The 25,520-nt window shown below is 34.5% G+C and overlaps 1 pseudogene; it reads right to left on the bottom strand.

Annotated features, from left to right (window-relative positions):
• Nucleotides 1-25,520, bottom strand: part of LOC143389479 (four-jointed box protein 1-like) — a 56,997-nt pseudogene that overhangs the window by 2,356 nt on the left and 29,121 nt on the right.

Raw genomic sequence — 25,520 nt, 5'->3', positions numbered from 1 at the left:
TTCAAGAAGACAAATAAATAAAAAACAAAGACATAGCAATAGTTAGCTCCTTCTTATATCTCACAGACTTACAGCTGTTATAGCTTTGGAAAATGAAAGGGCTGACAAACTTTATTGAAGGATATTTTTTCTCTCTTATTTTGCTATCCTATTTTACAAATAAGATATTTATAGTCATTGCTCTTTAATATTCTTTGAAAAATATTGTCTTAGAGTCTAACATTGGGCATACAAGTACAAAACCTGAAACTAATTTTTTTTTCTCTACCCTCACCAATACCATCATGTTGTACTGACCATCTTTTACTGATAGGTGACCTACTGTAGGTGGCCAGGATCACTGCAAAAGGAATATGTCTTTCATTCATGGCTCAGCTTAGGTTTTAAATACTTTTTATGTGGAACTACATGTTATTTGACATCACCAGGACTAGTGACATAGAATAATAAAATATTCTCTTTGTATATTTTATTAGAGAGTAGACATCAAGCAGAATTAATTTTCTTTTTGTGTAGTTAGATGGGCTATCAAGGTGCAAATGAAGCTGCGATGATGAAATCTTTAGTCTACAGTATTGGTCTTTTTTTTTTTTTAACCAATAGCACAATACTACCAAGTAAATTTTAAAAAACTTTTTTAGTTGTCAATGGACATTTATTTATTTATATGCGATGCTGAGATTGGAACCCAGTGCTTCACACATGCTAAGTCAGTGCTCTACCACTGAGCTACAACCCCAGCCCTGACTAAGCAAGTTCTACAGAAAGGAGCTGAAGCCCAGAGCTCTAAAACTGAGGCCTGCATCTGGTGATAGTTTTTTCCTGGCATAGTCCTTAGGTAGTACTGAGCATCACATGGGAAGAGACAAGGAGCTCATGTGTGTATGTGTGTGTGTCTCTCTCTCCCTCATCCTATAAGGCCATCAGGATCCAATCATCAAGAGGACTCCACCCTAATGACCTCAAATCCCATCACCTTCCAAAGGCACCTCTAAACACCAAAGTTGGATTAAGTTTCCACTTTGTACTTTACAGTGAAGATTTCATTTTAATACATGAAGGTATGGGGACACATTCAAATTATATCCAAATTATATAGCGTGTATTTTCCTGCTATAGTTATCACCTATGAGAATGAGACAGGAAATGATGAAATTTCTCTTTATGTGACATTAGATGACTCTTAGTTTGCTGATAATTATTGAAGCAATAAATTTAGAGAGTACTATGAAGAATACCCTGCTTTGGCTAAAAGGATACCTTTATAATCCATATATACATTATGATACGATGAGATATTTATTTATTTAAATAAAATACAAATATTTTGTAAACTGTTTTTAAGATTGATTAATTTTTACATATGTATGCAGTACATCAATTAACCTTTGAGTTGTGTCTTATGAGTTAGCTCTGTAGAACTGGCTTTATATGCCTGGGATCATTTGATCCAGGGTCATTCTGAAATACTTAAACATTGCAAAAACTTGTTACTTATGGATATAAATGTGAATATTAAAATATACTAAATTACAGACACCAATATACTTCTCAGCTTTATTTGTGGAGTTTCTGGATATAGGTTTATAACTCAGTGCAAGAATTATTTAATGCACAACAAACTTCCTGAGTGAAATTTTATTTACCATCAGTACAAAGAGATGAAATAGAAGTAGTACATCTAGAAATAAAAAGGTTACATCTAAAAAAGACCAATGATGGGGTGCTAAAATATTTATGAGGAAACCATGAATCAAATTTGTATACCCATTCTGCAAGGCCCCAGAAAATGAAGGCATGTATGCTATAAGCCAGGAGTAACTCACCTTACTGTCTTGCCTAAATGGTTGGCATTAAGCTTTATCCATGGCACCTATAGAAGGTCTTGACAGAGTCTGAAAAGATACAAGGATACAGCCCCTACTGAAATTTTCAGAGCTAAATGGAAAGGTAGAATATTCTTCAAATGACATCCTCTTTATTGATGAGGTCACATGTTCCTTTGGTGAAGTGCCAATCATCAAGTCATCTCATAGGGCCAAAGAAAAACTAATCTGTGTACAAGCAGATTGGGGATTCTCCAAAACTTAATATTTACTTTCCCATGTCATATGAAACAGGAATCTTGAGTGTACATTTTGCTAAAACCACAACAACCAGAAACATGCAGCTAGGTAGGAAAATTAGTTTTGTGTGTGTGCTTAGGGGGTCTGGATTTGACTTTCTATGAGTTTTAAGACTTGGCCTCACCCTCACAGTGTAGCATGGACGACGCTTTCAGTGAAACTCTCAGGGTTAAATAAATTGAGAATTCTGTTCAAAATGTTGCTTTCTCCAGAGCTAACAGCAACCTAGTTTCCAGATATTGTTGTCATAGGACCAAGGTATGGAGCCAGGGCATCCACAGCAGTCTTAGGGTGCTGGTTCTTGTGATTCCACTGGAAGGAATTCAAGCAAAACAAAGTAGGAAGCAAATGTTGAATGGAGTAAGAAGCAAGGGTAAGGAACAGCATAGGAACTGCATGGACCACCTGGAAGAGAGGAGGATGTGGTGCTCTCAGAATTGGAGATTTTAAGGAAATCGAGTGCTGCTGTTTTTGCCTCAATTCCTGTTCCCTTAATCAGTTAATTACCCTTTGTACAGTCGTCAGCAATCTTTATTTGTGAAGGTCTTACATTTGGCCTGCCAGGGTGATTGGAGGTTGTGACATAGTTTTGGTGACCAGAGAGGGACATGGTGACTCCATTACAAGAGGTAAAGGTTTTCTTAAGGGGATCAATTAATCATGGCTGGCAGAGGTTTGACATATCAGATCCCATCTTCCAGGTACCTGTCAGATAAGCCTCCCTGTGGTTTTTAGTGGACTTCCATTATTCTTTCTTCCTACCAACCTGGCTTACTACCCCTACATCACAATATCATTCCCATGGAACTTTGTCTTAATATAGTTAAGACCTGCCTAGGTATATCTTAAGACCTGCTAGGTATCTTAAGATCTGCCAAATATGGGGATGACTTCCAAATTTTTAGGACAGATTGATTGGTTTTTTATATTGAGGTATTGAGGCAAGGAAAAAATGAATCTTATCTGTCCCATTAACACTGAGTTGCAACAAGTGGACTAGGACAAATTACTTTACAAATTGATGGATGCTGTGTGGCCAAAGGAGCAAATTTTGAGCATAAGACTATGGAAGTAATACAGATACTTGCTTCACCAATTGGTTTACATTACACATTCATACTGAAATCTGTAATATATTTGTGTGTACCATGGTTTTGTGTTGCTTTTAAGCATCTGTATTGCTGAAAGTTTTAGAAGATGGCAAAGAAAATGTTAGCTTTACATCAATAAGAGATAGATATATACTGATCAGACTTCAGTTATATGATTTTTTTATTCTCCTCTTGCATCCAGGTATGACTTTCCCTTTCTCTTAATTAAAAAAACTTTTTAAACTTTATATGTAAAAAGTCGTCAAGGCTTAGTTTTTGGCTTCTTATATTTTTTTCCTCCAAGTTTTCTCTAGTTATGTGATTTTTAAGCCATCTTATGTACTACTCAACATTTTTATCTCAAGATCTTTTTGCTAACATCAAGTTCCATGTCTTTTAAATTCTCTCTACTCCTTAGCATGTTTATATTCCCCGATCATCTCACATTCAAAATACCCACAATGAACTCATTAGTGTCTATTCACAATTTGTCATTTTTCCTGATGTCATTGCTTTTCCCTCAGCCACTCAACCCTATAATAGCACCTGTTTTTAAGTATTCTAATTTCATAACAAATTCTTTTTTAAAAAATGCATTCACTAGGTATCTTAAGATCTGCCAAATATGGGGATGACTTCCAAATTTAGGACAGATTGATTGCTTTTCTTAATGAGATAGAACATTTAGCACACCAACTAGCAGATTTCTCAAGGGGTTCACATGCCCTTTAATCCCTATCAAGTGAAATGCCCGTCAAAGTTCTAGGAATTACCACCATGACTTGTAGCTCTTTGTCTGAAAGAAGACTATTAATTTGTTCAGTCCACAGAACTAAAATAACAGCTTCCTTTGTGAAGAGAGTAGATCACAAGGAGGTGTTCTAAGATTTATAGATGATCCTCAGCAAATACAACCATGTTTCACCTTTTGTTATTATTCTTCTTTGGGGAGAATATTTGAATAATAGTGAAATATATTTTAACCTCTTTTTGTATTATAAGGATAAAAAGGACATGTTTTCTCTCTAATTTATTTTGGAGGACCTAAATGTCTAAAAATAACAAAGGCTAGACACCAAAGCTAACGGATTAGTCAACTGTTTCTCATTAATTCTATTGAAGGTTTGCAGCATATCTCTCAGGTAAAGACCTCAGAGATTTTCTTTTTTCTTTTTTCTGAAAATCAAATTTATTTTTAACAGGCACATAAAACAAAAAGTGCATATTTTTTTCTCTTCTTTTTCAAACTTTGAGCCAGCTGTATTTTTTAAAAAATTATTTGTTCTTTTTAGATAAACATGACATTAGAGTATATTTTGACATATTTATACAAACATGAAGTGTATATTAATGGGGTACTGTATGTTTTGATTACATGCATACATTGTATAATGCTTAAATTATTTATAAACATGACTAGCTCCCCATACACTTACCATTTCTTTATGGTAAAAACTTTTTAAAATCCTTCTAGCTTTTTGATATGTGCAGTACATGGTTGTTATCTATAGTCCCCATACTGTGCATGGCACACCAAAATGTCTTTCTTATCTTCTTGTAATTTAGCACCTACTGATCATCTCCCCCTCCCCATCCCTCATCCTCTCCATTCTGTTCCACTTCTCTGCCATCAACAGTTCAAATTCCAAATGTGAACAAGTGTCCTCCATACTGATGAAATTTTTCAAAAAACTCTTAAGTGGCCAGTCCCTAACGTTTTGTACCATTTTAGGCTATTTTTCCAATTATCTTCAATAACAATCATGTTGTCTGATTACTACTGCAATCTATAATTTCATTTTATCCGAATTTTCTTTCTACCATGCTCTTCCACAGTTTTACTACATTGGTTCCAAATCATACATTTAAAATGTAATTGTAGCATCAAAATCCTTCCTTATTTTCTGCCATTCTCAAATTCTTATGATGATAACAATCAGAACTCTTAGGTTTTCACCTTTTTTCTTGAGATTTTATTTCTTTTTTAAAATTTATTCTTTTTAGATAAACATCACAGTAGAGTGTATTTCGACATACCATACATACATACATGGAGTATAACTTCCCATTTTTGTGGCTATATGTGATATGGAGTTACACTGGTCATGTATTCATATGTGAACATAGGAAAGTTATGTCAGATTTATTTCAGATTACTTCTACTATCTTGCTATTCTAAGTGTCTCACCCTTCCCATAATTCCCCTTTGTGTAACCCACTGAAATTCTACACCTGCCTGTTATTCTGTGTTAGCATCCACATATCAGAGAGAACATTTGGCCTTTGTTTTTTGGGATTGCCTTATTTCATTTGGCAGGTAGAAAAGATTGCCTCTTCAACAAAGGGTGCTGGGAAAACTAAAAATCCATATATAGCAAAATAAAATTAAAACCCCATCTCTCATCCTGCACAAAATCAACTCAAATTGGAAAAAGGACCTAGGCATGAGATCAGAGAACCCTGTTCCTTCTAGAAAAAAAAATGTAAGTCCAACTCTCCATCATGTCAGTTTAGGAACTGAATTCCTCAACAAGATTTCTAGATTTAAAGATTTCTCAACAAGTAAGATCAAGAATCAATAAATGGGTTGGAATCAAACTAAAAAGATACTTCATAGCAAAGGAAACAATCAAGAACATGAAGACATAGACTAAAAATAATAGAAGAAAATCTTTGCAACCTGCATCTTAGAGCATTAATCTCCAGAATAAAAAACTCAAAAAAAAACACCAAAATACCAAATAGCCCAATCAATAAATGGGCAAAGGAACTGAACAGATGTTCACAGAAGAGGAAATGCAATTGGTCAACAAATATATGAAAAAAATGTTCAACATCTGTAGAAATAAGAGAAATACAAATTAAAACTACACTGAAATTTCATCTCATTCCAGTCAGAATTGCAATCATCAAGAATATAAGAAACAATAAATGTTGGCAAGGATGTGGGGGAAAAGGTTCACTCATACATTGTTGATGGAACTGCAAATTGGTGCAACCACTCTCAAAAGCAATATGAAGATTCCAGGGAAAACTTGGAAACATCATTTGACCCAGTTATCCCACTCCTCAGCATATACCCAAAGGAATTAAAATCAGCAAACTATAGTGATGCAGCCACTTCAATGTTTATAGGAGCTCAATTCACTATAGCTAAGCTATGGAACCAAAGTAGATGCCCTTCAACAGATGATAAAGAAAATGTGGCACATACACACAATGGAATACTATTTAGCCATAAAGAAAAATGAAATTATGGCATTTGCTGGTAAATGAATGGAAATGGAGATTTTATTTCTATTTTCCTGAATTCACCTTTTGCAAATATAGTCAATTTTCTTTTATGATGTAGTTATTCTATATTCTTCTAGTGTCTTCACCCTTATTTTTGTTCACTTAGAATTTCCTGTTTCCATTTTTCAAATGATCAAAATCAGTCTTTCCATATTGGTCTGTAGTGCTATATGCTTCAAGAGGAAATGACCAATCTAGGTGACCTATTTATCCCATCTACCTATCATGTTATTGTCATTTTTCTGACTTGACCCTAATTAAAACATGAAATGTATAAAAGTAAAGTTCCTCAATCAATCTTTAGGCTATTGAATAATAGGAGATTATTTTATGCTGTTTGATGTTTTCTGAAATAAAAAACAGCACATTCGATTCTTTGCTGACATTTTTTATTAGTTGATTGGTAATTTGAAGAATTACAGATGGATTCTCCTCAGGAATAGAGAATTAAATACTTTTTACTGCTCTATTTATTATATGTTTATCATAAATGCAAAAAGAACAAGAGGGAAAGGAATTTTTTGTATTTTCTATAATAGGTATCTATTAAATGAACAAGTTATGAATCTATTTGCTTTTCTCCTATGACAATGCAAAGGGCTTTGCTTAAAATTGACCTTTATAAGTTTGCTAATGCAAATTTATTTATAAACAGTATGATTGCATAATTGTGTATATGTATTTAATAGTGTTGGGATTGGACCCAGGACCTCTCCCACATACTAAACAAGCACTCTACCACTGAGCTACAACCCCCATCCTGCATCCTTGTACCCTTATATGTATTACTTTTATATTTGTTTTGGAAGCATGTTTAATGCCTTTGCTCTCTACAATGATAACACTATGGTTTTTGCCCAACATTGACCATCATTTCAATGAGTGCACCTGCCTCTGTCTCCCATAGACCTTAATAAATAACATTAAAATTTAATATCCTCACCTTCCCTAATGACCATACAAAATTTCAAGAGTTTATTACAATCTCTTTCTAGCTTTAAGTGGTATAAAAGAAAAACTGTAGCCTTCTTTTTCATCAAGATAAATACCTAAAAAATGATATCAATTTAAATTGTGTTCATGTGTTACACATTATCATTGTTTATTGTTGTTTTTTGGTTTGTTTGTTCGTTTTGTTTTTCCGCCTTTGGTAGGGGGAATTGAACCCAGGAACATTTATCTACTAAGTCACATCCTCAGAACTTTTTATATTTTATTTTGCTGAGGCTGGCTTTGAACTTGCAATCCTCCTGCCTAATCCTCCCGAGCCACTGGCATGACAAGTGTGCACCCCCATGCCTTTTTCTTACTTGAATAATAAATATACTTTCAGTAGTGAAAAGATTTTAAAGATGAGCAAAGAGGCCTCCTACTTTGTGAAATAAGGATAGTGACAGTTAACATGAATATAACCAAAATTTTATACACTTTAATTTTAAAAGAATATTGCTTACTTGAGAACTCTGCATCATTACAACTATTTGATTTAAAGGGCACCCAAAGAGAAGCATGTGCTCAGTTTCAAGATTATATGGAAAGATAATAGCAGCATGCTCCTATAGAGACTAACGTTCAATTTCTGAGGGTTTGTGGTTCACAAGATTCCATCACGATGGTTTTGAATGAAAGTGTGATTTTTTTTGAAAGAAACAACGTTCTCGAAGGATTGATTTTAATTTCCCTGCTCTTGTACATTTGAAGCACTCTTAACATACTACATATAATATGAGAATATTCAAGAGCATCTCTGATAAATATTTTTAATTTAAAAGTGACCCCATGGAGAAAGCTCCATTTTTCCAAATTATTCCCTAATTGGTATGTATTACTAAATGCCTGCAGTATGTCTACGTTACAGTGTAAGTTATTATGCTATTCCTCTTTGCTCTTGCAATGGAATCACTGCTATGTTAGCCAAGGTGAAGATTCATTGACTTTACCCAAGACATTTGAGTATATTTTGAGATTAAAAATTTGGGATTTAGCCTTTCTAAGAAGTAATCCAGGTGATTCTTTTGTACACTCTCAAATTATTGTGTTAGTGGTTAAAAGGATAAAATATTTGAACCATACCAAATTGATTGGACTCCCATTCACTTCATTCCAAGGATGGTCATTTTTTTGGGCAAATTAAAATTTTTTATGCTTCAGTTTTCTTGCTACACATAATCTCAGTTAAAAAAGAAAACCAGATCCATCCATTTTCCAGCAAATGTCATAATTTTACTCTTCTTTATGGCTAAGTAATACCCCATTATTATGCATACCACTTTTTTCTTTATTCATTCATCTGTTGAAGGGCATCTAGGTTGATTCCATAGCCAAGCTATTGTGAATTGTGCTGCTAAAAAAATTGACATGGCTGCATCACTGTAGTACACTGATTTTAGATCTTTCTGATACGTACTGAGGAGTGGAGTAGGTCAATCATATGCTGGTTCCATTCTTAGTGTTTTGAGAAATCTTCATACTGCTTTCCAGAGTGGTTGCACTAATTTGCAGTCATCCCAATAATTTATGAGTGTACCTTTGCCCCTACATCCTCACCAACATATATTATTATTTATATTATGATAATTGCCAGTCTATCTAGAGTGAAATCATTAGACACTGATTAGAAAAACAAAACTATAGGTAGATAGCAGAAAGTTCAGTGGGGTAGAGGAATGGAAACAGAGGGAGGGAGGAGGGAAGAGAAAGGGAAAGTGCTGAGTACTGCATTAGAGCAAAAAAATATTCCATATTTTTATTATTGTGTCAAAATGAATCCTAATGTTATGTATAACTAAAAAGAACCAATAAAAAACTCAAAATGGATCAAATATTTAGGCTCTAGAATAGAGACCCTGTGCCTAATAGAAGAAAAAATAGGACCAAACCCTCCACCATGTGAGCTAAGGAACTGACTTTCTTAACCAGACTCCTAAAGCACAAGAATTAAAATCGAGAATCAACAAATGGGATGGATTCAAACTCAAAAGCTTCTTCTCAGCAAAGGAAACAATCAATAATGTGAAGAGAAAGCCTATAGAATGGGAGAAAACCTTTGCCACGTGCACCTCAGATAGAGCACTAATCTCCAGGATATGTAAAGAAGTAGAAAAACTTAACACCAAAAAAACAAATAAGCTAATCAATAAATGGGCTAAGGAACTGAAAAGACACTTCACAGAAGAAGAAATAAAATCGAATAACAAATATATCAAATAACAAATATATGAAAACAACAAATATATGAAAAAAATGTTCATCATCTCCAGAAACTGGAGAAATGCAAACCAAAACTACTCTTAAGATTTTTATTTCACTCCTGTAAGATTGGCAATCATCAAGAACACAAGAAGCAGTAAGATTTGGCGAGGATGTGGGGAGAAAGATACACTGATACATTGCTGGTGGGAATACAAACTGGGGCAACCACTATGGAGATTCCTCAGAAAACTTGGAATGGAAACACCATTTGACCCAGTTATTCCACTTCTGAGCACATACACAAAGGACTTAGTGACATGACCACATCAATGTTTATAGTAGATTAATTCCCAATAGCTAAACTATGGAACTAACCTAGATGCCCTTCAACAGATGAATGAATAAAGAGCATGTGGTAGATGTACACAATGGAATATTACTCAGCCATAAAGAAAAATGAAATTATGGCATTTGTAGGTAAATGGAAGGAGCTGGAGAATATCATGTTAAGCTGAATAAACCAAACCCCAAAAAGCAAAACTGAATGTTATCTCTGATAAGAGGATGCTAATCATCATGGAGGGGAGAGAATGAAGAAATTTTGGATTGTGCAGAGGAGAATGAGGATGTGGGGATGGGAAGAAAAGTGGCATAAGACGAACATTATTACCCTATGTACATATATGATTTTACTACTGATATTATTCTACATCATGTTTAGCCAGAGGAAGAAGATGTTGTGTCCCATTTGTGTACAATGTGTCAAAATGCATATTTTGGTCATGTATAACTGATTAAAACAAAATTTTTAAAAATAAAAAAAAATTCAACACCTCCCCCAAAAAAATTTGAGGAAAAGAAATAAAACCAGAGATTCTATGGTACATTGCTTTTATGAGGCGATAGCACAATGTTGTGCTGAATAAACTTTCTAAAATAGTTTCATACCTATTAGGTCCTAAGATCCATGTTAACTTTCATATATATAAGAATAGATGAAATAACCAATATCTTTTTATTTTGGTACTGGGGATGGAACTCAGGGGTACTTTACCACTGAGCTACACCCCCATCACTTTTTTGTATATTTTATTTAGAGTCAGGGCCTCACCGGGTTGCTTAGGGCCTATCTAAATTGCTGAAGCTGGCTTCGAACGTGCCATCCTCCTGTCTCACCCTCTCGAGCTGAGCATTACAAATGCTCCATGGTGCCAGGCCCAATATCCTTTTATCTGGACTTTAGCAGCTATTGGAATTTTAAAATGTGTTCTTGGCTGATGAGGATGGTGAAGACAATAGAGGAATACAAAGGAAAAAGAACAAGAAAAACTGCAAGACAAAAGTACTATCAGGAAGCTACTTAAAGGAGAAGGCCCAAAGAAGAATACGGCTAGACCCCATCTGTCTCCTCTGTGCTTCATCCTTTTTGTGATTCTGGCAATACTCTTACCCTGGTGACTTGTTTTTTTGTGTTAAAACACTGCTGCATCTCATCACAGTGAGCCAGCAATGATAACTCTTTATCTGCACTCATACGGAAAGACTCATAGGCACACACAGACACTGAGAGTTTTAAGTTTTATAGTTATATACCTATCATCTTTTTTGGAAAAGTGACATTCCATTTTTATTTCACCCTTCATTATTCCCCGTATATTACCTTTCTACCCTAATGGTTTCAGAGAAGCAGGAGTTTTCCCTTGTATATGATGGAATGAGCTCTTCATCATCTTGAGACTTATAGTCCAGGAGCTGTGTCTCAGATTGGTACAGTTGCTAAGTCAACATACTCATATATACGAAGAGGCAAACTCAAGACTAATTTCAGATCATAATAAGCACTAAGAGCAAAACGAGGCAAGGTGAAGGCATTCAAAGTGATAAGGTGAGCTGCTTCAGAATAGAGCGTGAGGAAAATAATCTGCATATGTGGCATGTTTAAGAAATGAATTTCTTGAAGAATGTAGTCATCCAAGGAAAAAAGGGAAGGGCACTTTAGGAAATAAGCATATCTTCATGTGAAGAAAGCAGAGTCTACAGCAGAGTGAGCAAGTTATTCCAAAAAGAGGTCTCCAAACACCATGTTATGTGTGGTCTTGAAGGTTATGATAAGGTTTTCTTTGTTTCCCCAAGAATAAGCCCTGGCCATTGAGGGATTTGAAAGGTGGAGTGAAATAGTCTGATTTATGCTTTTGAAAGTAGAATCTGGCTGCTTTGTAAGTGGTAGGACACAGTGGGGCAAGAACAGAGGAGAAGGGGGCACTAGGAAACTTTTGGTGAAAAAATGACGGTAGTATTGATTTTGGTGTAACACTAATGGTTGGATTGCAGAAATATTTTGGAGGTGAATTTAAGCGTATTTGCTAATGGATGGAGTGTCTCTTATGAGGGGACATGAAGATGAATGACAATCCTGTATTTGAGGATTCAGTAGAATGGTATTTATTGATAAAAGGAAGGCTTGGGAAAGTAGTTTTGATCACTTAAATCTGAAATGTCTAGATTTGGATAATGAGTTCCAGGAAAAAAGATCCATTTGAATGTCATCCAGGTGTAGGTTGTAACCTCATGAAATGAGATTGTCTAGTTAGAAATTATGCCAAGAAGAGCAAAATGTCTGAGAAGTAGGATATTTACATGTTTTGTGGAGGAGGAGTCAATAAAGGAGACTTTGAAAGGAGAATAAGGACCCAGGAAGAATATCATGCATCTTGAGTATACGGGAAAGCAAGAAAGGAGGTGTGCTTCAGGGAAAAAAATGGTGCTCACTCAAGTCAGATGTTGCTAGCAGTCAAGTAAAACAGGACAGTGAACTGGCCACTAGTTTTGAATATTTATAATCTTGAAAAGAACTTTTCCATTGGACTTTCATGGAGAAAGTTCTAATTGTAAGTTGAAGAGAGAATCATAAGATAGGAAAAACAAAGAGCAATAAAAATAGACAAGACTTTTATGATAGTTTTTCTTGTAAAGGGAATGAGAAACTGGGGTGTGACTAGAGGAATGTGGAGTTATGTAATGATTTTTTATTTAAAGGGGGAGAATCATATTTAGGCATGTTGCATGCCAATTGGAATGATCCAAGAGAGAGAGAGAAAAAAATTGCTGATATTACTGAAAGAAAATGCAATTGCAGAAGCAATATCCTTGAGAGAAAAAAAAAAGAAAGAAGAAGTGGAATCCAGGGCATAGATGGAGGGGTTAACCTAACAAGACCATGGACTTGTCTACCATTAAAATGAGAATTACATAGAATTGATGTAGGTAAGTTGATGGGATTGGTACAGATATCATCTAGATTTTTAATGTAAGGATATATTAACACATAGTACAAATAAGAAATGATTTCTTTAAATGCCCATCATGATTATATTTTTACTGCATGCTGTCCTTATCTATAATATTTTAAGTATAAATTTTGGCAATTTTACCTGCTTTCGGTGTTCAGTAAAATGTTGTTTTTTTATTGGTCCTGTCACTTTAATGGTTTGGAAACTCAGATGCAAGTTTGCCTTTCTGTACTTACCCATCCTTATAATCATATGTATGCAAGCTGTTGGAATAGACTGATACTGCCTGTCATTTTTCCTGACACCATTTAAATCATAGAGATGGTTGTATAGTTTCCTAAAAATGATGCTGTCATTAATTCACTTCCTCAATGAGCAAGTTCCATTTTAAGAAATATATTATGTTCAAAGGATGTGGAATATTTGTTTTTATGTGAATAAATGAAATCTATGCCTCCTTATACTAGACTGAGTAGTCTATTTTAACTCAAATAAGAACACATCAAAGAAAATACCCTGGGGTTGTGAACAGCAGCATAATCTTGTCACCAGGCAGATCTGAGTTTACAGCTCAGCTTTCCCAAGTCTTCTGAATTTGGAAACCATTTAATTTTTATTTCTGTGATCATGAAAATTTCTATTGCTAGTAGACAATATTAGTGCTTATTACCTGTCATTACATAGATTTAACTATTTAATATGTAAATTCACTTCAATACTACCAAAAAAATGTTGATAGTATTTTTAACAGGATTAAGAGGAGGAAAAAAAGAAGAGGAGGAGAAGTGATACAAGAGAAGAGGTTTGTTGAGGATTACCCAGCCTCTTCATTGGCAGAGCATATGTGGAGTTCAGCCCCTGGCAGTCTTCCATAACCCAAGCTCTTAGCCTCGCTACTTTACTGGATCTCCCCAATTGTTTCCATAAATAAAGATATGCCTTCTCCTTTATCCTATTAAGATAGGATATTTTTAGTAGCTTTTGTTATTTTTTAGTACAGCTGGCCCTAAAGACAATTGCAAGAATGAGGATCTTATTTATTACTTAGTTCTGACTAGATCTTTCCATTTGGAAGAAGAAATGTTTCTGTATCCCGGGTATACTCAACATTCTATAGAAACAAATGACAGAGGTAGTAACTAAAATTCCACCAGGAATTATACAAAATTAGTATAATTACATGATATAAAACATACAGATTAAAATAAAAAGGACAGGTTTTATCTTTCAGAGGAAATCCTTTTATCTTTCTGTGTAAAGTGGTGTGACCTCAAAGGTCTCCAGGTCTCATTTAACTGGTCTCTGATTCATTCTGGTAGCCAATAAAAAGAAAGCACTTCATACTTTCTGCATGACATTATTTTGCATAGATTATATGCATCACCTTATTCCTGTTTGACCACAGAAATTGCAAGAGCCCAGATTTGTCAATACAAGGGCAGTCCTGATTCTCTTCTGAGCATTTTCTCTTTGCTTAAGGCACTCCAACTGTCTCAGTAATATGGTTTACATAAATACTTTAGCTCAAAGGGCTCTGAGTGAATGTACTACTTTTCCATGCTGTGACTGAAAGTATCCTCTGGTGTTGAAGCAGAGTTGTATTTTAGTATCAATTAGAATTACAGAAATGCTCTTTTCTCTGCCAGACAGTAAGGACTGAGGTGCAACTGAAGTTGTACTTTAAATTTCTCATGTTCAAAAAGTTGTCACATAGACCTTTTTGAATTTACTGAAAAGGTATTCATATGTGAATCACTGAATAGTTTTGAGACAAAATAACCTTTCATAATATGGGGTCAAACAGATTTTGGCTCAAATTCTCACTTGACCACTTATCACCTGTGTGATTCTCAATTCCATCTTTAAAATGTAACTTCTAATTATACTTCATATTCATAAGAATATTAGCTGAGATAATAAATGGAACATATTTCTCATCCTTTATACAAAACCTTGATCAGTCAATAGTAATAATGGTCATTTGTATGTTAGAATTTGTTCATGTACATGTAAAATATAAAACAAACTGGATCTAATTTTAAGGAATTTATTGGCTCATGTAATTAGAGGACTAGGAGGAAGGTAATCTTGAGGACTGACTGATGTCAATGCCTTTTGTGCTTTGTTGTATTTGTGAAAATTTTTTCCACTGTGTCCTCTGTCATGTGGCTTTATTGGGCAGATTATTGGAAGAAAAAACTCTTTTAAATCTATGGTTCACACTCTCATACCACAATGTAAGAGACAGAAGAAATGTCTTTTCTCTCTTTATAAGTCTGGTGAAACGTGCTAATGCAAGTTTTGACATGAACTGAATAACTTGCTCATATACCAGTCATTCTTGGTAGCTAGAAGTATGTCATGTATTGATTGGCTTAGTCCAAGAAAGATATGCCAATCATTATAACAAGAAGGATGAGAGTTACCTTTACACCAACAGGTCAAATAAGGAAATCTGAAACCAAAAGAAGGTAATTTGGGGTAGGGGGAAAAGGTTGGAATAGATTTGAAAGAGGTGACAAATACAATAATTTCTATTTCACTTTATAAAGAATGTTCTTGAGAGAGTTTTTTTTTCCTCTGAAAAAATTAATGAGAATCTTAGTATGTTTGAATGACTTTTTGCTGTGTAATCAAAAAGATGTGGAAATGATATTTCTCAGTCTAGTGATGGATAACATGTCAAAAATAACAAAGTCTTGAGGGACCAGAATCATGAAAGTTTAAATACAATCTGAATACATTCCTGTCTGAAAGTACAATAAAACGATACAAGGTGATCCTTTTCACACAAGCTCTGAATTAGCAGTTTTTTATCTTTTAAAAAAACCTCAACAATGATATTTTAAATTCTACAAAACATGTAGTATTTTAACAGCATCTGAAGTGCTCTAAAATTAGAATTAAGGTAACAATTAAAATTTTATATATAAATTTGTATATATATATATATATACATATATAACTATATTTAAATTATATTCCAGTATTTCTTGAATTAATTTGGCAGATGTTTTCTTTATTTACAATTGGAATAATGATAGCATTTGATTAATTAATATCCAACCTTCTTCATAAATCCAGCAACAAATACATAATAATTCTAGTGATCATCCTTGGCATTAATACAACTCATAGATTTCCAGATATTTTGATTGCACTGTGTTTGTCCTATGCTCTGCTCTATGGTCTGTATGGTTATGAAATCTAACACCCCCGAATCAGAAAGGACATTTTGATCAGTGGAGATGCAACCTAATCATTCCATATTGATTCTCCTAGTGGTAGATGTTACTTGGATACCCCACCGAAAAATGATACTTTTTAAAATTGTTTGGGTTATTTATATGTTTGATTTCACCAATCAATAATAATTAAAAGTAATGCAAATATTAAAATTAAATTAAAACAAACAAATGCAGAATTTGGTAATGTTTACATCCATTTCTGGGGAACAGTTATAATGTGAGTAGTTTCTTTATAAACAGGAAAGACCTTATAGAGAAATTTTTCAATTCATGTGATATTTGAAGATCACATTTCAGAATAACTGTATTAATTTGATAAAAGAAAAGAGAATGTGTACAACAAATGAGGATACAATCAGACCTCATTTTCCCTCTTTGTCAATAGGGTCTATGATTTTCATTGTGCTAGGGTTGTATGGCAATCCAAGACAATTTTTTTTTTGGCAGGGTGGGTACTGTGATTGAACTCAGGGGCACTCAATCACTGAGCCACATCTCCAGCCCTTTTTTGTATTTTATTTAGAGACAGGGTCTCACTGAGTTGCTTAGAGCCTTGCTTTTGCTGAGGCTGGCTTTGAACTTGTGATCCTCCTGCCTCAGCCTCCCAAGTTGCTGGGATTACAGGCATGCACCATCGCACCCAGCCCCAAGACTATTTTTAATCTACCTCTGTGGTTGACCAATAAGTACAGGAAGCTAATTCAATCTCATCAGAACATTCCTTTTTGCCATGTTTTATCATGTGTTTCCTTTAGTTTTCTTGATATTCTATCCAAGGTGTTAAGAGTAGCTAGAAATGCTGCATTTACTCTACAGCTACCAAATGAAAAAAAAATCTCTTCCAAAACTACAGTTCAATTTCATAAACAGGTGTTAGAGTTGTGAAGATGAAAGTCTGTTCTTGACTAAAATCTGAACCAGGAGAGCATACAGACTTTCTACTTGATTTTGGCAAGCCAAACTCAAGTTAGTCTCCCCAGAAAGAGATAACAATGATATCTATTTGGCTAGTATAGCAAGCAATGCCCTTTTCTATTGGTAAAAGGAAGCAAAAGACTGCTTGAAATAACGTTATAGTCACTGGGGAAGATCAAAACATTTCACATCATCTGCCTACTTGTTGTTAACAGAAAGATTCAAAACACTGAAATCCCTTAGCTCAGACAGAGTAGTCATCCTTGAAATAGCTGGAGAGTGGTGAGCAATAAATATTTACTCTCTTGAAAACTGCAAGATGAAGATGCTACATTGTGCTCTGTTAAAATTAAATAGATTAGTGCTCCCTGCAACCAGTGTGCATAGGCTGGGCTGACAATCAGCTGAGAAGCTGGGGCTGCCAGTGGCAGTTCCAGAAGCACAGCAAGAGACTGATTAAAGTGAGCTTTCTACCATCTGTGGTCACATTATGCTTGGGATAGTTCATATATCTGCAAGGGCAGCAGTAAATATGCCAACAGAGGCAACATGTTTCCTTGAAGCAGAAAAGAAAGTGGAGTCAATCAAGATAAGCTATAGCTTAAATCTGATAGTACAGGATTCATGGAAAAGAGCTGACTTTGGCATTCGGTGTGAAGAGACCATCCAGGATGGAAATATTATGCTAGAAAGATGATTCTTACTGAGAGGATTTATGATTAAATTTTTAATTTGTTCTAATATTTGTCCAATTAAATCAGTTATAGGCATTTTGGCTGAAAATCAACCTTTACATTAGGAAGCAATATTTTTAAAAAGGGTTTGGCTGAAAGTGGTTGTGTTTTATTTGGATGAGAATAAAATACCAAGAAGGAAGAAGGGGATAAGATAAACAATTGTAGAAAAGGCAGCTCTTTCCCCAAAATTCAATGTTGCAGTTTATTGAACAATCTCTTAATCTTATGAAATCCTGTGCTTCAGGATTATCATACATTTCTTCATTTATTAATTCAACAATGCATATTGTGTGCTAAATTTGCACAGAGTGTCAATGATGATACCCCAAGGGAGGCAAGTGTCTCTGCCTCTAGGAGTTTAGACACATAGTTTACTATAATTTAAACAATATACACAGGTAGTTATATACTACATTTATAAATGTTGTAAATTATTTGATCAGGGGGAAATAATAGCACCTCAAATGGCATACAGCCATTCTACTAAGTAACCTTGTTCTTGGTCTTTGTGATAAGTATTCTACCTCTCATCCTTGCTCTGCAAATACTCTACATCCTCTAGGAACTTCTCCTTTCCTTTCTTCCTGAAAAAAATTGAGGTGGGATTTGTTGGTACCATGTCTTTCATGATTCCACATAACTACCTTCTCTATGACTCTACCTCTTTGATCATTTCTCTTTCTACTGGATGATTTCTATATTCTAGAAATCACAGCTCCACATGTTTCATACCATTTTAAACAGATAAACTTATGACACTTGTAGGTCACACTAGGGAAAGCACATGTGGCTATTCAAAGAGGGGAATAAAACTCTCCCCTTGTCTCAGACTAGCCAAAGCACTGAGACACAACAGTGGGCCTGACCATTGATGTAGGATGGTTTACATAATAAAATGCATTATCTTTTCTAATAATACAAACAAGAAAATTTTTAGAGAACCATCCTGATCCAATATATTCACTCTGTTCCTTGCTGATTTTCACATTTAAAATTCTCAAAGTGATTTTAAATACATTTTTTTTCTAACCAGTAATCTCTCATTTTTCTTTAAAAATACTACAGTTTAAATTGTCTTCCTTCTTCTCTGAAACTTCCATCATCAAAGTCACCATGATCTTGTTTTAACAAATTTAATGCATAATGTTGCTTCTCATTTAAAGCCTTCCTTCTCTGATCTCTCTTTCCCTTGACTTCTGTGATACAGTTTCCTGGCACGTTCCCATGTCTTTTTAAGTATATTGCTCCTCATCTTCTTTGTTGGCTCTTTTGAGTCTACTTGATCTGAGAACTGAGTTTTTTCCCACTTTTTCTTTCTACTTAGACATTTTCACCAGTCACTTGGTTTTCATTACCACATATGTATCAATAAAATAAAATTTAAATCCTCATTCTCACCAATTCCTCTTGGCATTTGTATTTGGATGTTTTAAACTTAATGACTCTAAAATTAAATTCTTTATTCCTTTCTTGCCCAGTCTTCTCCACTTCAATAAAAAACTCCATAGGACAGACAGCTTTGTCTGAGTCTCCTGAATTCTCGCCTTTTCTCTTGCCTCCCTAAGCAGTCCATCAATAAGTCTCAGCACCTCAATCTTCTCATTCATACAGAATCCATTGTCTCGCTTTTTTCCTGCTACCATCTGAACTCAAGCCACCATGATCTTTCTTCCAAATCACTAACATAAGCTACCAGTTTTTATCTTTTCACCATTTTTCTTCAACCTACTCTCCTCAAAACAGCAAGATGCTCTGCTTAAAATATAAATTATTCCATCAAACATTTCAAAGTCCCAAAAATAACATTGGTACTCTATTGTAGCTTATACTGCCCTGAATAATACATTCTATACCTCTATCTCTAAACTCTCTTTTATTGGGAAAAGGGAGAGCATGAATACAGGCGATTGAACCCAGGATGCTTTAACACTGAGCTATCTTGTCAGTCTATTCTGTTTTTTTGTTTGTTTGTTTAGGACAGAATCTCACTGAGTTGCTAAGGCTGGCCTTGAACTTGCATTTTGTTTTCTAGTCAGTGGTTGCTGTCGGTTTCCTAAACAACAAATCTGAAGTTTTTGGACAGTTTTGTTATTCCCACTCATAAGATACTGTCCTCCTATGATTCCTAATTATATTTTTGTTATTTGTTTTCCTATCAATTGTCAGTCATTGTCACTAAAAGTTAAAAATTAATAAGGCCCCAAACCATTTTGTTCTGTTCATAAAAATTGGCAGCATGGTGCCACAAAGTAGGTGCTGAATAAAAGTTTTGTTGAATGTGTCCCCTTTCAATATGGTAGATTGTAACTTATTCTCTTTCTTGCTTTCCTTGCTCAATACCCGGTAAAAAAAAAATGTGAAAATAATTAAAACAAACAAAAAAAAAACATAAGGATACTCCACTATTGGATATTTTCCCCACATTTTTGAAAAACAAAAGAAAATAACCATTATAGATTGTTCAGGGGGAGCAGAGGACATCACAGTCCAGAATGCACTGGAATATGGCACTGGGGGAAGAGGGCAACTTGAGCAGCAAATTCAGGGATAGACAGAGGGGGTGGTTGAAAGCAGAGGCACCAAGTGAAGGTGTATAAGTGGAACCATGGGTTTGCCTGTGCCTTGCCTCTACACACTATGCAGAGAGAAGAAATTTTTCAGACAGGTGCTTAAGCTAGGTAAAAATATCGGGGGTTAGTCTCTATAAATAAGAATGACCTGTAAAGTTAAAGCTGACACTGCAAGTTTCATCATGTCAGATTGAAGCTATATTCTTTTTGACATTTAGGGGCTCTCCAGGGTAATGAATAGGAACTCATCCTGTGCCCTTACAGCAAAGACCAATTGACTGTATTTACCTAGGTACATGAGATCTTCTTTATTGCCTTAAATTAAGATGTGAATAAATAATCAAAGAATCAATAGTCACCCAAGAATCAACATAAAATATTTTTTTTAAAAAAGTAGAGTAGAATTTCCCAGAAGAAACTAAAAATATATCAGAAATAGTATTAATTAAGCAACAGTCACATTGGTATCTTTACAGAGATTTCATAAGAAGAGACAAGAAAGAGTTTTTTAAAATAAAGCATATAAGTACAAACCTGAAAAACTGTAAGAAAATGAAAGATAATATGCAAGAACTATCCAAAAATGTAGGAGATAAGGCAAATAGTTGGGCAATGTGATTTTAAGAAGGAAATGAAAGATATTCCAAATTAATATAGGATGTTATATTTTTTCAAAGTTGATTCTAAAATACAGAATACAGAGGGACAGAAATTACCAGAATACACAGTGAGAAGATGCTGAACCTTTCAATATTTTGGGAAAACTGAATTCCACATGCATAAGAATAAAATTAGATCATTATCTCACACCACATGTCAAAATCAACTCAAATATAAGACCTTAAATTGTAAAATTATTAGAAGAAAAAAGGAGAAAAGTTACACATTAGTCTAAGCAATTATTTATTTAATTTTTTTTGACTTCATTAAGTGCAAGTTACCATAGCAAAAATAGACAAATGAGATTATATCAAACAAAAAATATTTTGTACCACAAATAAAATAATTGATAGAGTGAAGAAACAACCTATGAATTCGAAGAAAATAATATTCGGTCATATATCTCATTTGGAGTTAATATTCAGAATAGGTAAGAAGCTCAGATAACTATAGAAACAAAACAGTCTGATTAAAAATGGACTAGGGACCCAAACAGATGCATTTCAAAAGAAGACATCCCAATGAGCAAGAGATAGATAAAAAATGTTCAACGTCACTGATCATCAGAAAAATGCAAGTCCAAACTGCAATATCACTATATGCTTGCTAGAATGGCCTTTATCAACATGACAAAGTATTAACAGAGCAGATGAAGATGTGGAGAGAAAGGAATCTGGTAAACTGGGAATGTAAATTGGTACAGTCATTATGAAAAACAGTATGGGGGTTCCTCAAAAAATTAAAAATAGCATGACCATATGATCTAACTGTCCCACCTCTTGGTATTTCCCTAGGAGGTTTGAAATGAGTATATTAAGTAGATGTCTCATTCCCAGGTGCATTGCAGCAGCATTCAAAATAGCCAAGATATGAAATCAATCTCAGAGTCCATCAATGGATGAATGAGTAAAGAAAATGTGGTTTATCCACACAATAGAATTTGATGTATCCTTGAAAAAGAAGGAAATTCTGTATTTACAACATAGATGGATCTGGAGAATATTATGCTAAGTGAAATAAGCCAAACACAGAGAAATACTGCATGTTCTCACTTAGGTTAGATTTAAGTGCTTATTTGCTACTTCCAAATATTTCCCCACTCCAGGCCTTTGGACAACAATTCAGCTGTGGAGCCCACACACTAGAATGCAAAGTGCTACCAGCAGTTGCCCTTGTTTCCTTCCCAGTGACTTTTTGAGCTTTGGAGGATAGGAATGGCTGTGTGTGAGGTGAGAGAACGGGATGGAGAAACATTTCTCTTTAAAAGCAGTACTTCTCCAAGAGAATAAAAACTATTGATTTTTTTCCCCACAGAATCTGGGTTTGAGGGCCAATGACAATGAGCAAGGTAAGGTTGTAACACATTTAATCCTCTCTCAGTTGCTGTAAACCAACTAGGGGACACAAGGAAAGAACACTAACTGTTTTCACCAATTTCTGCCAGAGTCTATCAGTGGGTAGATTTTTTTCCCCTTCTCCTAACATGAATAGTAGTGTGTTTCCATCTTTTCAGTGTTTTCTTGGAAACTGTCATAAAAAAGTAGAAGAGGTTATTGTGCTGAGGAATGCTTGCCAACTGCTATGCATCACCAAAAATCAAACTAAAATATTTTTTAAAGTGGCAATTTGCTTAAATCAAAAAACAAGCAACTAATATAAGTACTTTGATATAACTTTTATTTATAAATAAATAGGAATGTTAGGCCAATCTTAGAATAAATGATGATTAGTCTATAATATCCATACAAAGGTTTGAGTACTGTGTTTTAAATGTCTAAAATAACTATAGCACATGAATAATACAGATGAAAACTCTTCAGCATTTGAAAGGATTAAACAAAGGCAACTGACAGGATGGCTTTAGAGTCCTCTCAGCTTGGCTACACTGTAGACAGGTGTCTTCCTGATAATAAATCCCTAACCTCCCTTTCCTTGGAATATTTCATTTAGATCACTTGGAATGATTAATTTTTCTGTCTCTTAAGATTTAAATCCTCTCCCAGACACCAGCCATTGTCCAAGCTCAGTCATGTCTTTTCTGAAAGATTAGGAACCATCCTTTTGAAATGTTATCATCAGGAAAAATAGTGCCCCTATATCCCAGTCTCTGTAGGAAGGTAAAGCACCAGCCTTCTTCAAATGCAAATCAGCAAACACAAAATTAACAAACAGACCCTCAGTAACTTCCTCCATTGATTTTGCACTAGCTTACCTCCATGCATAAAAAGTCTCCCATCTTTTATTTCAACAGATTTGAGTTTAATCACTTTCCCCTATTACAGTAATGCTGAAGAGTCTTTCTTGTAACTTTGGTACAATTTTTGTTTGAAACAGAAATATGTTTTTCCATTTGCTTTTTCATAGAAATTATGGAGATTGTGTTTTTAAATAAATGTGGGCTTATTTTGTTTCTCAGTTTGTAGTCTGAACCTGATCATTTTGATTCATGTTCTAAAATAGGTTGTGGTTCAAAAAACTTTTAAGATTAAAATAATGAAATATTATGAAAGGATGGTCCACCATAAATAAGGAGAAACTATTGAATGAAAAAACATTTGAAAAGGAACATAATTAACTTTGTAAATATTATTTTCCCATTTTCTACTTTTATCCCTTTCCCCTTCCTTCCTGCCTGCCCTTCCCCCACCCCACTTTCATCTTCCTTTGTTCTTTTCTTTCTTCTTTCTTTTTTGTAGGTTTCCCGTCTCAGGTAGCTTAAAGGGCACAATCTGCTTTCCAATATGTTTTAATCATCATTTTAAAAGTAGAAAAAAATTCAGTGAACTTTGGGAAATTTCACATGATTCATAGAATTTACACTAAACACGATTTCTGTAAAAATTATAAAATGTCTTGATCCTGTTTGAGAAAAAAAATATATCTTCAGTTAATTTTCTTGCTTCATATCAAACAGAGAAAATAAGAGATGATCTTAACATTTTTACAAACCCAGGGGTCTCCCACACATCTTGACCTTGCCAGATTTTAGAGCAGTTTATTGTGAGCCAATTGTCATATTCCAATTCATTTGTTGCTTATTTTCTTCTTATTATTATTATAATTTTTTTCCCAGAACAAGTTTAACTCACAATGTGGAGGATGTTGGGATTATTGCTGATTCATCCAAAGACCAATATTGGCAATTTTAGAATCCAAATGTCTATAAGATTCATAACAGGTGCTTGTTAAAATATCTGAACCTACTCCCAGCAATTCTGATGCAAGTGGCTCAGAATGTACATTTTGAACAAGTACTTTAGGTCTTTTGTTTTATGTAGGAGAATTTGAGAAACATCAATGTTGCTATGGTTTGGGTATAAGGTATCTCCCAAAAATTCCAGTTAATGCAGGGAGATTCAGAAGCAAAATGATTGGAGTATGAGAGCTTCAACCTAATCAGTCCATCCTACCACAAAAGCACTAACTGCATGGTTACTATAGGCACGTGGGGGGTAGCTGGAGGAGGTAGGTCCTCTGGGAGCATGCCCTGAAGAAGGTTGCATCTTCCCTGAGGCTATTTCCCATCTCTGTCTCTGCTTCTGACCTTGCCATGACCTGAGCAGCTGTCCTCCACTGAATCCTTCCCCCATGATGTGCTCCACCACTTGGGTGCAGAGCAATGAAGTAGACCCTATGAACTGAGACCTCTGAGATTATGAGCCCCAAATAAAATTCCTCCTTTAAGCTGTTCTTGTTAGTTATTTTGGTCATAGTGATGAAAAGCTATCTAAAACAAAGGTGGAATAAAACTGAGATAATTCAAAAGTAAAAAGTTGAAAATATTTACTATGTGAGAGTAGCATTAGAGAGGATATGCAAGCATATGCTCATTAAATAACAATAAATGAAAAGGAGGTGCATTTCTGGCTCTGCCATATAGGCCTTCCATGCAACTTTAATTGTGAACCTCAGCTGTGTCTACCTTGCATAAGAAGGAAGCTATACTTCAACCATTCTGTACTTTTAAAATAAAATCTGTTTAAATTGCAGCAATTAAATAAGTTATTTACCTAAAAATGAAATCCCATCCCTACCCCTCTTCACCTGTCACACATTTATGTATACTCTCATGTGGTCCTATGTTGCTGACATCCAAGCATTTTTATTCTATTAACATAAAGAAAATTGTCATACCTATTTTTTTTACCAAATTCTTCTTCAATTCCCTTTTTACAATGTTATTAGTTATTCTATAATACTTTAAATATAATACTATGGTCAATGCACTTCTTTTATTTCTCTTAGGAGAGGTAGTCAATTTGGAGAACTAAGTAATAAATGAGCTGATAATACAGTGTCAAGAAAAATGTATATTATTCACTTACTGCATACTTTTCTAAGTAAAAAATAAGGAATTAAAAAAACAGTGACAATAGAAATAGAAAAAAATTCTAAAT

This window comes from Callospermophilus lateralis, unplaced genomic scaffold (assembly GCF_048772815.1).
Source record: "Callospermophilus lateralis isolate mCalLat2 unplaced genomic scaffold, mCalLat2.hap1 Scaffold_63, whole genome shotgun sequence".
Classification (NCBI taxonomy): Eukaryota; Metazoa; Chordata; class Mammalia; order Rodentia; family Sciuridae; genus Callospermophilus; species Callospermophilus lateralis.
Note: the sequence above shows the minus strand (reverse complement) of the source record. Positions and strands in the feature narration are given on the sequence as shown.